The sequence below is a fragment of the Suncus etruscus genome, chromosome 7 (assembly GCF_024139225.1).
Source record: "Suncus etruscus isolate mSunEtr1 chromosome 7, mSunEtr1.pri.cur, whole genome shotgun sequence".
Classification (NCBI taxonomy): Eukaryota; Metazoa; Chordata; class Mammalia; order Eulipotyphla; family Soricidae; genus Suncus; species Suncus etruscus.
Genome location: NC_064854.1, coordinates 50,495,724 through 50,507,663, shown reverse-complemented (window position 1 = coordinate 50,507,663; position 11,940 = coordinate 50,495,724).

Here is an 11,940-nt window from a genome sequence, read left to right as displayed (position 1 = left end):
AGTGCAGGTTATCCTACTTTACCAGCTAACGACAAGACAAAATCAGAAGACTTGTCACCCTTTGGAAGGTCCAAAAGCCAAGATTGCGAGTTACAGATGACTGGCTGCTAGAACCATGACCAGACTGTATACAGCCTGGGACCAATAAAAAAGCCCTAGCCTAGGGTTTGAACTACGACCTGCACAATAAACATGATCCCCAGTTCCAAAGGTCTGGCAGAGACCATTGTAACGGAATGGGGCTTCTGGAAGCACAAAGAAAGATGCTATCCTAGGTGCCATCCTAGGTTTAGTGCAAAGACCAAGATCACCAACCACAGAAGATGGATTAAAATGACACTGATGGAACAGAACTTCTAGAACCACAAAGACTGACTTCATCATAACTCCCACCCCTGGATATGTGCAGATACTGAGATCCCTAGACACAGAGGCCTGATTGTACCACCCAGGACAGAGTAGAGGTCTTCCAAACACCACAAAAGCATCACCGGGAGAGTAAATGATCCTGAACAGAGTCTATAGTTGATCCCATGACAATACACTCCAAGGGCGGAGAAACCCCATATCTCTTAGGCCAAGTGAATTCCTTTTCGAATGACCCCAATATTTACTGTGCCAGGGCAGGAGGGAAAAAACAAAAAGCACAAAACATTGTTTATTTTTTATATATTATTTTATTTTCATTTATTATTATTATTTTTATTTACCTATCTATTTTTGGTCAATTTCTCTGTTTGGGTGTGATTATTGAAGTTGTCCCCAGTTATACTTATTCTTTCTCTTCCTTTCTGTTCTTTCTTTATATGCTATGCCATGTTTCTTATATCAAGACCATGACGTTTTTTGTTTTTGTTTTTTGTTTGTTTGTTTTGTGTTTTTTGTATCTGTTTTTGTGTTTTTTTTTAATTTTGTTTTGTTTTGTTTTGGTGCTTATAGTTATTGTTGGAGGCCTCACTGGATATTTGACACTTCTATTTGTGCTGGTGGAATGTTTCACCTTTTTTCTCTCCTTCGTTTCTCAAACCGATGATGAGATCCTCTAGAAGAATTCTGCTTATTTTCGGCATATTAGACTTTTACCCCAGTTTATTACTTTTCTCTCCTTCAAATAAAACCACATAACTTGAACTAGCTAGTCCTGCCCCCCCCCCCCCGTTAGAGGGGGAAATAAGGGAGGCACCAGGACCAAACAGGTGCAAGACTACTAAGTAGTAGGCTAGATACAGAGGAGACCACATATTCTAGCAACCCTAGGGATGAGGGAAGAGGATATGGGAGGTAGGACAAAAACGGAGGTGTAGGGAGGACAATTTGGTGATGGGAATCCCCCCTGATTTTATGTAAATATGTACCTAAAATATGATTGTCAACAATATGTAATCCACTATGATCAAAATAAAAATTATATTAAAAAAAAGAAAGAACTGATTGTGGAACAGATCATATTCCTGCAAGAGAACAAGATAAGTGGGCACTCAAGAATTGAAATAATAATAGGACTGTATAAAGAACAAGAACCAGGAAGTGCCATCACCATTTTCCTGGACCTCCCACTCCTACCTACAATGGCAGAATAAAATTTCCAGATTGTTTCAACTGACAACCAAAGAGAGGTGGGAAGCATGCTTCTAACTGCAGATAAATAAAGGAGCTATTGCTACCAGGCAGTCCTCAAAACAGGGTCTCTAACTGAAATAGGCAACTGCACACCATAGACTTATGTTATAGGTCCCACTTATTGAGTGTTTTATTTTATTTTATTTTGCAAATTACTATTATCCACTTTCTTTTTTATCCTTTTCTCCTTTTTTTCTTCTTTTTCAATTCAAGCTATGTATGTTACTATTATATCATAAAGCCCACACTGTCATTCTTTTTTTCAGGAAAGGAACCTTGATACACAAGACAGGGTGTATGTTGCTACAGAGGTAGAGTTATAGTGCTCATTACCACATTGCTTATTACTCCAGACATGAAAATCATGTTTAATGTAAAATGCTCCAATCTAATCCTAAAAGCTTCATTTAGCAAAGTTCACCCCTGCCATTGATGAAATGCCTAGAAATTGGAAAACCTTTCCCCTCTAATGTGCCTGTCCAATTTATTTTTTCTTCATATTTTTTCTTCCTCCTCTTTTTAAAAACAATTTTATTTTTTTCTTAATTCAATTATTTCTTAAGCATTCCAACCCATCACATTAGGATCAGGCCTCCAACTACGAATAGATCTCTAATGTCTATCTATAAGAGGTGTGAGTTTGTATGCAGTGACTCCTCTATGTTTGCTTAATCATCTTGTAAACAATTCATGCCTATATTATATATAGCACCTGTTATATATTATCCCTACCCGCCCCTGTTCAGAACTCCTTCTATCCTCTCACCCCTTCAATCCAGATCTGTTATCTCTCTCTATTTAACTCTTTTTACCCTCAGTTCTTAACTCATTAGGAACTGAGACCAACCCCTGCTCCAATAAGCTGCCACCTGACTCTCAAAGAGAAAGGACACCCTTTCAGTCCCACATCTCTCACCCTAACAAGAAGCTGCAACCACCACTCATTCTATGCTGTCCTTTTTCTCTCACCCACATCCCAATGTAGACTGTGGCATGCTACCGGATTCAGCTCCTGAGGGACTCCCAGTTTGAGGACAGTACCTGATCCCTTACTGCTGCAAACCATTTCTCAGATTCAATAAGACTATGGTGTAAGACGAAAATGTGCCCTGCATCTCATCCCCCCAAGACTATCTCAAAAAACTTCATGTGGATTTATTTTTCTTTGTATGTTTAATTCCTCAATAGTTATACCTTTTATGTGTTTAGCCTCCTTCATCCTTTTTTTTTTCTTTCCTTGTTTTGGTTCTGCTTAGTATGAAATTCTAGTAGAAAAGTCTTGCTTGGGATAAAAGCTGAAGTCAAAACCAGGGCACAGATATTGTATAGCATGTCATTTTAACCCCCAAAAGCACCAACAGTATAATATGGCATCGTCCCTTTTTGCATAGGCAAACAAAAATGGGAAAATCTTATGTATAGAAACAAGTTCCTATCTACTAGGAATAAGAACCATGAATTTTATGATACAGGGGAGCCTTCCATCTTGAACATTTGTCACGGGGATTTGACTTAGACCTCATGTGATCGAACATTAACCATACAATCCCAAATCCCAGATACCAACCTTAGAACTTATACAGTTGCAGGCAACAGCACCAGGAATCAAACTCCTTCCAGGGGAATCCCTAATACCTCTGTGGCAGCAATTTGTGCCAGGATAAGTTCATATGACATCTTGACGATGAGGAAACAGCAACAACTTGATCTATAGGCAGGTTGCCCTACCTCATCACCTAATGGTGAGATGAAATCAGAAGTCACTCCATCCTTTGATCTGTACAAAAACCAAGATCTCTCATTCCAGAGGACTGACTTTGACAACAACTGAGCAGAATGTTTCCTTGCACCATAAAGAAAGACATTGGAGTTCGACAATGAAAATGTCCGGAACCTGTAGTTGGTCTCATGACAGTATGCTTCAAGGGTGGAGAAACCGTGTATCTCATAGGCCAAGAGAATTTCCTTTCTAATTTCTCCAATACTTACTGTGCCTATGCAAAAAATCAAAACCAAACAAACAAATAAAATAACCCAAACCACACCAGCCTCTCTTTTTTATTCTTTTCTTTTTACTTTAAAATTTATTTATTTATTTTATTGATTGGTTTAGGGCTATTCCTGGCTCTGCAGTTAGAAATCGCCCCTGGAAGGCTGGGAGACCATATAGGATGCTGGGAATAAAACTGGGTCCCTCCTGGGTCACCCACATGCAAGGCAAAGGCCCCACCGCTGTGCCATCTCTCTGGCCCCCTTTTATTCCTTTTCTTTTTTTCTTCTAAATTTATAGCTTCTAGACAAGGGGCTCCTACCTGCTTTCTTTATTTTTGTTAACAGAACCATAGAATATAATTCATCTTGTTCTGCCTCATATTTTTATGTCTTCCTACAAATTGAGGGGGAAAAGTGGATGATATCAGGGGCAAAGCAATCTTATGACCATTGAGTGGAAATAAAAACTGATCAAACCTCAATACCCTACCCAAAGTCAATGACAATAGAATCAAGAGACCCAAACTACAACAAGCTATACACAAAGGGGACCTTTTAAACTAGCAGTACAGGGGACTAAGGATGAAAGTATGGGATGCATGCTGGGAATAGTGGCAGAGGGAGGTCAACATTGTGGTGGGAATTGTGGTGGGAATTGCCCTAATTCACTGTCACTATGTACCTTAAATATAACTGTGAAAGACTTGTAATTCACATTGGTCTCAATAAAAATTATTTTTTTTAAAAAAAAGGTCTTTAACAAGTGTGATGGCAACAGATAAGGTCATATCATCAAAGAGCTATAGATTATAGAGAAGCCAAGCAAAACAAAACATGACTGTCCAATAATAACCAGAACAACATTAAAAACAGAACAGTGTGCTGATATTTATGGTATAAACTTCACATCTCTGACCTAAAATTGAAAGTAGTGGAATAAATCACTTAATGTGAGTTCATAAATTTAAGCCAGACTTATATATTATTACAATTCAATCAATTTTATCCAAAGGGATATATATATATATACATATATATATATTGTTTCTTTAGGCAATACCCGGTGATGCTCGGGGGTTACTCCTGGCTATGCACTCAGAAATGGTTCCTTGCTTGGGGGACCATATGGAATGCCGGGGGATTGAACCACGGTTCGTTCTAAGCTAGCGCCAGCAAGGCAGATGCCTTACTGCTTGCAGTGATATCCCCAAAGGGATATTTTTAAAAGAATAGAGTAGTAGTATGTACTCTTCTCATATGAATGTGCCAAAAGTTATTTCTATGTGTTGACCCTGGGTTATTTATGTCTAAATGGGAGGATGAGACCCTTTAGCTCAAAGTTCATCTGCACCAAATTTTAGTATTTGCAAATACAACTATTTAAAAAAATAGTTCAAATAAGTGCATTTTAGTCATTTAGAACATTTTTCCAACCACTGTGTTCACAGTCTATATGTGTATAAAGGTTTAAAAACACTGGTCTACCATGTTAGTTCTAGTACTTATATTCTAACAGCCATGTGTTGCTAATCATGTAGCATATATAGCTCAGCCCAATGAAGAGTTTAGAGATAGAGAGCAGGATATGACAGTTAACCTCAAAATGGATACTTCCCAGCTGGACTGTAAAACACCCCACGAGTCATTAATCTGGGAGTGGGCAGCCCTCACCAGCACAATGATTTCTCATAAATTGGATTTTGTGTTAAAAGCTCACCAGGTCTCAGGTACTCTAACCTTGGAATTCCACCAGCGAGGTAGGAATTGGCCTTTTTGCCTTTGTGTAGAAAGGTATAATAAATGTGTGCTGAAAAAGCTGCTCAGGGCCTCAGTGTCTCTTTAGCCCAGGGTCTCTAGTACTGAACTTCTAATAAATGTCTTTCTTTAACTATCTATGGTGTTTCCTTGTCTCTGTGGGTTCAGCCTAACAATATAACTGTTAACCCATGCAAAACAGATACCAGTTTGCAAATTTAGAGACTGTATCCCAAGTAATATCATCCCATTGATAAAATAGAACCTACATTTCCAGCTGCCTAAGACTTGCCCTAGTAATTTTATAATGTGCTTGAACAGCATCAGCTAGACAAAAGAGAAACAATCCACTTTGATCCTCTATTTTCTTTAAAATTTTTTTTGTCCCCTGATACTCTAGAGTTTTAAGCCTCCCTTGCAACACCAGTGGTTTTCAGTTTTTTTTGAACCATACCATTCTAACTACTGTAAAATGTCTTTTTTTTTTAATGTGCATTTCTCTGGTAACAAGTGATCACGACACCACAGATGCCTACTGGACACTGTATATCTTCTTTGGAGAAATATTTCTTTATCTTATTTCCCCATTTCTAAAAGAAAATTATTGCTTTTAGTTGTTGCTGCTGCACTTTGTGAGTGGTTTTATATCTTCAATGTTACCCCTATATACAATATGTACAAATATTTTTTCCTATTTGGTAGAATTTTCTAATTTCTAAACTTCCAATATAAATGAGACCCCTGACTCCTACCCCTTCTACCTTCTGTCCTCCTCTTCTTTGAATTTTTCCTTGATTTCTTTGCTTTCCTCTCCTCATTTCTATAATCTAAGATTGATGCTAATCTAGGTATGCCCCTTTGATTCCCTGTCCTGTTATTCAATATATGACACATATGAGATCAATTAAATTTATCTTTCTTGTAAATTCACTTAACACAATGACTTCTGATATCATCTAAATTGCAGTGGATTACATGATTTTTATCATTCATTAAGATATCCATTCATCTTTTTATCTGTCATTGGCAACCTGGTTGATTATACATCCTACCTATTGTACTTACTACTGCAATAAATAATGGTGTGCATTTCCCTATAAATAAATGTTTTTGTGTTATGGGGTAGATAACAAAGTGATCAGCAAAATGTGTTATTTTGAGTCTGAGATGTAGCTCAGTGGTATAGCAATTGCTTTGCTTTTAGGAGGCCCTGGTATTTAGGCAAGCACCTAAACCCTGTACTATCTTTTTGGCCTTACTTTTATTTTATTGAAACTGTGTGATTTACAAAGTTTTTCATAGTTGTATTTCAGGGATAATCCCACTACTAGTGATTACTTCCCTCCAACAATGTTCCTCAAGTGCATTTCATGCCACATCCCCCTTGCACCATAGCCTGCCAGTATAACAGGCCCATTTTAAGTTTAGATTGTTAAAGTTTGGATCTCTTGATTCCACTGCTGTTGCCTTTCACTTGGATATTTAGTTTTGTTCTTTTTTTAAATCTCCACCAATGCACCTGATGTCTCTTGGCCCCTTCTCCTATCTTTTCATGTTTATGTTTCTCCTCTTCCACTTAGTTTCTTTTCTTCTTCTCGCTATACTCTAGATAGCCAACGGTGTTCTAAACAACTCCCAATTAACCATACATTAAATCCTAGCTCTTTGCCGATTTTTCAGCCAAGGTACTCTATTTTTCTTTGCTAATTTGCCAGTCTTTTACTAATTTAGATAATACAAGTTTATTTTCTTACTTCTGTGTGAGGATGATTTTTGTTTTGGTGGGGGGGACCACACACAGTAATGTTTCAGGGTTACTATTGGATCTGCTCTCAGAAATCACTCCTGGTGGTGCTTGAGGAGCCATATGATACCAGGGATCAAGCCCACATTGGCTGCATGCAAGGAAAGTGCCCTACCCCTGGCAACTCTATTTTGTTTTAAAATTATTATTTTCACATTTAATTAAGCCATTATTTTCAAGTTATTCATAGTTGAGTATTCTTCATGCAATATTGAAACACCAATCTCACCACCAGTGTCAAGTTCCCTCCACCAGTATTTCCATGCTCTCTCCTACCTCTTTCACCCCAACCCACCGACCCCAATTCCACTTGACATATTGATAAGAACATTTCAAAGTTCAGTGGTTGTAGTTTATATCTCATGTGTTAGTGTTGTTGAGACTGTGATTTGGATATATAGGAATATCATTCACCCACATTACCAGTACAACCAAGACTTTGACTCTGTTCCCTGTTATGTACCTTTCTCATTTTTCTTCCCCACTCTATATTTTCTCTTCTATATCCTCTTCCATATACTCTGGATTGAAGGGTACTCTAGGCATTTCCTTTCACTGCATTACATTTCCTTGTCCAGTTATTCTATATACCACAAATAAGTGAAATCATATTGTGTTTGTCCTTCTCTAGCTTACTTCACTCACTTGATATCTTTCAGTCCCATCCAGGTTGTAGAAAATTGCATGATATCATTTCTTGTAGTTGCATAGTATTCCATTGCATCATGTCTTGATAATTTATTCATCTGGCATTAAAAACTAAATTTATTCCACATCTTAGCTATTATACTCACTGCAGCAATGAATAATAGACTCATTATTCAAAAAGACATGTCTTTTTGAATGAGTGTTTTTAGGTTCTAGGGATAGATACCCCAAAGTGGAATTTCTGGGTTATATGGAAGCTGAATTCTACATTTACAGAGGATTCTTCATATGCGTTTTTCACAGAGTTTAAATCAGACAATATTCTCAGCAGAAGTGGATCAGCGTTCCCTTTTCATCACATCCCCATCAGCACAGATTGTTCCTTCTATTTTTAATGTGTGCTATTCTCACTGGTGTGAAATAATATCTCATTGTTGCCTTAAATTGGATTTTCCTAATGATAAGTGATACTGAGCAATTTTTCTTGTTGCTATTGGCAATCTGCTTGTCTTCCTCTAAGAAATGTCTCATTTCTTCTCCCCATATATTGAGAGGATTTTTTAATTTGGTGTTTGTTTATCTTTGTTAATATTTTATATATCCTAAATATTAAACCCTTAAATGAGGTTTTAAAAGAGAATATTTTCCCATTCAGTTAGCTGTCTTTTAGTCCCTGTTTATTTTGCCATGCAAAAACTTTAATTTGATATGTTTATGTTTTATCTTGTTGCCTTTGCCAGTGGTATTGAAGAATATCATTGAAGATGATATCATTGAAGAGTCCTTTGAATTTGTTGTTGATGAACTCTGTGAATACTTTATCCTTAATATCAAGCCTTTATCTGATTACTGAATGCAATTATTTTTTCTCATCAGTTAGATGTCTTGTACTTTTAGCTTGTGATTCTTTTGTGATGTGGAAACACTTTAATTTAGTACAGTCCCATTTAAAAATTTTTTATTATGTTGCCTTTGCCAGTAGTATCAGATCACTGAGGATACCTTTAAGGTATCTCAATATACTTTATTTTATATTTTCTTAATATACTTTATAGTTACCACTGGGATCTCAAGATCTGTTATTCACTTTGAATTGACTTACTCTTTATTAATTACTTTAATATAAGGTAATGCTGAGTAATTGTTTTATCAATTAATGTTATCATTTATTCACTCATTTATTATTAATATTCAATTAATTTATTATAAAATAAACAATGATGAGAATTGTTAATAATAATTATTAAACTATTTATTAGTATAAACTTTATATGCAAATAATTATATTACATAATTATAAACTATTAACATATGTAATTATTTTAACCGATTTTTTATTTTATTAATTACTCCACGTTACCTTGTAACACTGCAGTTATAAGATTGTTCATGATACAGTTAGTTTTTCACAGATACAAAGTTATTAATAATTAAGTTTAGGTCATACAATGTACAATACCCTTCACTAATGCACATTTCCATCACCAATGTCCCAGTTTCCCTCCTGCCCTCTACCAAACCTGTCTGCATTCTTCTTCTTCTTCTTCTTCTTCTTCTTCTTCTTCTTCTTCTTCTTCTTCTTCTTCTTCTTCTTCTTCTTCTTCTTCTTCCTCCTCCTCTTCCTTCTCCTCCTCCTCCTTCTTCTTCTTCTTCTTCTTCTTCTCCTCCTCTTCTTCTTTTTCATTATTTTCTTCTCACTCTTCTTCTTTCTGCTCCTCAATCCTCTTCTTTTCTTTCTTTTCCTCACTATCAGTTTTCATTTTTTTCTCTTTTAGACATTGTTATTTGCAATATTGTTACTGAGGTTTATCATGCCTATCACTTTATCTCTTTTCAGCACCCAGTTCTTATTCAAAGTGATCATTTGTAACTATCATTATCATAATGGTACCTTCTTGCTGCATTACCTCTAGCTGCATTCCGTGTCTCTTTGTGGCAAGGATGGGCTCTCTCAGCTCTCATCTCTATTATCTCTAAATATTATTTCCATAGTATAATTTTTACATATCCTACAAATGAATGTGATCATTCTTTGTCTAGTGTTCTTGCTCTGACTCCTTTTGCTCAACATAATACTTGCGGGGCCAGCGTGGTGGCGCTAGAGGTAAGATGTCTGCCTTGCCAGCACTAACCTAAGATGGACCGCGGTTCAATCCCCCGGCATCCCATATGGTCCCCCAAGTCAGGAGCGACTTCTGAGTGCATAGCCAAGAGTAACCCCTGAGCATCACCGGGTGTGGCCCAAAAACATATATATGTATGTATATATATATGTATATATATATTCTTACTCTTCATCCATCCATGTATAAACACATTTCATAACTTCCTTTTTCCTAACAGCTGTGTATTATTTCATTGTGTAAATGTATCACTGATTTTTATCACCTCATCTGTTCTCAAGCATTTGAATTGTTTCCAGATTCTGAACATTAAAATAGTGCTGAAATAAACATAGGAATGCAGAGAGCCTTTCTACATTATGATTTTGGTCTCCTAGAGTGTATTATTAGGAGTACTACTGCTGGGTCATAGGGATGTTCAGTTTCTAGTTTCTTTGAGGAATATACATATTGATTTACAGAAAGGCTAAACAGTCAACATTCTCACCAGCAGTGAATGAGAGTCCCTTTCTGACAGCATCCACACTGTTTATTCGTGTTCTTTGTCATGTGTGCCAGTCTCTGTGGTGTGAGATGGTATCTCATTGATGTGGTGATTTGAATCTCCATGATGGTTAATTATGTGTGTTTTGACCACCTGAGGAATACCAGCTTATTTTTCTCCACATTTTTGGATGGGGTTAGATTTTTTTCCTTGCTGAGTTCTACCAGTGCCTTGTATATTTTAGATATTAACCCCTTATTTTGGTATTGGGTGAATAATTTCTCCCATTCCTTGGCTACTCTGTATCCTAATTACTGCTTCCTTTGAGTGGCAGGAGCGTCTTACTTTAATGCAGTCCCATTTGTTTCCCTTTGCTTTCATTTAATTGGCCAGTGGTGTTTTAGGCTTGAAGATATCTTTAGCTTCATGAATTATCTTGCCTTTGTTTTCCTCTATGTACCTTATGGCTTCAGGTATGGTATCAAGATATCATGGTATCAGGTATGGTTTCAGGTATGGTATCAAGGTCCTTAATCCACTTTGATTTGACCTGTGCAAGGTGATAAAGAAAGATCTGAGTTCACCGTTTCACATTTATTTGACCAGTTTTCTCAATACTACTTGTTAAAGAAGCTTTCCTTGCTTCACTTCATAATTCTTGTCTCCTTATAAAAATTAATTGATTGTATATTTGGGGGGTCACCCCAAGAATACTCAAGTGTATTTCATTGATCTGAGGGTGTGACTTTATTCCAATAGCATTCTCTTTTAATGATTACAGCATTATAGTACAGTTTAAAATTGGGGTAAGTTATGTTCCTCATATTCTTAACCACAAGAATTGATTTATCTATTAGTAGATATTTATTGTTCCAAATGAATATCCACAGTGTTTGATCCATCTTTTAAAAAGTTCCACGAGAGGGGCTGGGTAGGTGGCGCTGGAGGTAAGGTGTCTGCCTTGCAAGCGCTAGCCAAGGAAGGACCGCGGTTCGATCCCCCGGCGTCCCATATGGTCCCCCCAAGCCAGGGGCGATTTCTGAGCACATAGCCAGGAGTAACCCCTGAGCGTCAAACGGGTGTGGCCCAAAAACCAAAAAAAAAAAAAAAAAAAAAAAGTTCCACGAGTATACTTATAGGGTTTACATTAATCTGTAGAGAGCTTTAGGAAGTGTTGTCCTTATAATGGTATTAATCCTCCCAATCCATGATTAGGGTATATGTCTCTATTTTCTGTGCTTTCCTTTATTTTGGAGCAGATTTTTGTAGTTTCTTTCACTTTTTCCACATCTTTAATTGACTCTTAGGTAATTGATTTTCTGAGGCATAATTATGAATGGGATTTTAAAAGTAAATCTTAAGGGCCCAGAGAGATAGCGCAGCGGCATTTGCCTTGCAAGCAGCCGAGTCAGGACCAAAGGTGGTTGGTTCAAATCCCGGTGTCCCATGTGGTCCCCCGTGCCTGCCAGGAGCTATTTCTGAGCAGACAGCCAGGAGTAACCCCTGAGCACCGC